The sequence below is a fragment of the Pongo abelii genome, chromosome 4 (genome assembly GCF_028885655.2).
Source record: "Pongo abelii isolate AG06213 chromosome 4, NHGRI_mPonAbe1-v2.0_pri, whole genome shotgun sequence".
NCBI classification, from domain to species: Eukaryota; Metazoa; Chordata; class Mammalia; order Primates; family Hominidae; genus Pongo; species Pongo abelii.
The window spans coordinates 138,744,953-138,746,889 of record NC_071989.2 but is presented as its reverse complement, the minus strand read 5'-3'; positions in this window follow the sequence as shown (position 1 = coordinate 138,746,889).

Genomic DNA, 1,937 nt, shown 5'->3' with positions numbered 1-1,937 from the left:
GGAAAGTATATAACAAATAATAAATATCAAATAAATGTTTTGGATTCAATATATAGGAGAAAGAAAGAGGCAAACATAAATCTTGAAAGAAAATTATTTAGAATGAGTTTCCAAAGGCAAAAAAGAAAAAATATATAAAGAATAAGAGACATTTTAATAGGAGAAGGCAAAGAAAAAGGTTAAACATGATTACATCTTAGAAATCTGTTTTGCTGCTCTGGGTAGAGGGATACAAATAAGAAAAATAAGATTGGAAATGAATCTTGCTTTTATACCTGTACTAATGGATGTGGAATAAACCAGCATATGGAGAAATATAATTATACTAGAATTTTTACAGCTTGTTTTAAGTGTGTTCTTTCCACATAGGTGATTTAAATGTATTAAAATTCTTTGACAGTTTTCTGGCCAATTGATTTACATATGAAGACTTTCTTTCTCTGGTGATCTATTTTTATTCAAATAATAAATTTTTGTTATATAAATGAATGGAACAGGAAAAAATATGAATATAGAATCTAGGACATTCTACAAAGCAATTGGTAAAAGTAATATCATCTAAAATTAAGCGGTTCTCAAATGAAAACTGAACTGGAGCTTATATTCCTACTTGCATTATCAGTGGGCCAAGAAGATGATATAGCTCCTATGCTTATTGAACACAGTGAACTCTTTATGTTCTTTACTTTTGTGACTCATGTTAAAATAGGCAGATTAATCATATCTTTGATGAATTATATGTGGCATAATAATCAAGCTTATATTACACCACTTTGGTCCATATTTTTAAAAGTTTTGTTGTAAGATTTATTATTTTCCTTTGAGTAGCATCTGACATATTAAGACTGATAATTGAGTTTTCTATTTCTTTAAAATGTATTTTAATAAAAATTTTAGTGTGCAACTTAAAGAATAATCTCAGGAATCTTATCAACATTTTTTAAATGAAGAAGAAAAACAACATAAATGATAAAATGTCAGCTATTGATACCACTTAATGAGAATTTGAGTGATTATTCTGTCTATTAAATCTCTTATAAAGACCCCTGAAAGCAATATGATCCAACTTTGTTAGTTTAATATTCTTGCCTGGAAGATTTTTTAAAACTGAATAAAATTTATCTTGATATTTGTAACCTTTAATTTTGTATTTTCTCCTTTTTTTCAGGGCAGTATAAAGTAGGAGATTTCAAATTATTCTAATAGTCAAACATCTTCAAGTAGAGTCAGCTCTTCAATCTTATTTATAAGATCAAGTGCCTTTAATTTGCAGCACCCATTATCTTTCTAAACATCAAAGAGTAAAAATAACTTTTTTATATTAATGGAACATATAGGAACAGATAGTACAGGATTAACTTCTTCCAATTTAGGTCAATTTTAGAACACTTCGATAGACTTTACCAGTGATTTGACATGGTATAATGTTTTTTACATGTTTAAATAGTTGTTATTTTATTTCTAGAGGATAAAATTTTTTTTATATACCTTCCAGGAAAATTTCTATTTTTATGTATGATATTAATTATTTTCTCAATGTCATATATGACATAGAATAAAAATTCCTAAAGGTCACATCTTCTCATATTTTACTTTTTGAATGAAACCCTTTGAGTTTCTTTATCAACTTAGTTGGTAGCTATTGCCCTCAGCAGCCACCACAGGCCAGGACCAAAGAGCACCAGCAGGGCTTCCATGTGCCTGTGTCACTTAGGGCAGCCTTGCCATCAGGGGCTGGAATGCAGACACAACTTCAATGACACAACCACAATGTTAAAAGTTTAAGAGGTTTTTTTTTTTTTTTTTTCTAACTTTTAAGTTCGGGGGTACATGTGCAGGATGTCCAGGTGTGTTACATAGGTAAATGTGTGCCATGGTGGTTTCCTGCACAGATCATCCCATTACCTAGGTATTAAGCCCAGCATCCATTAGCTGTT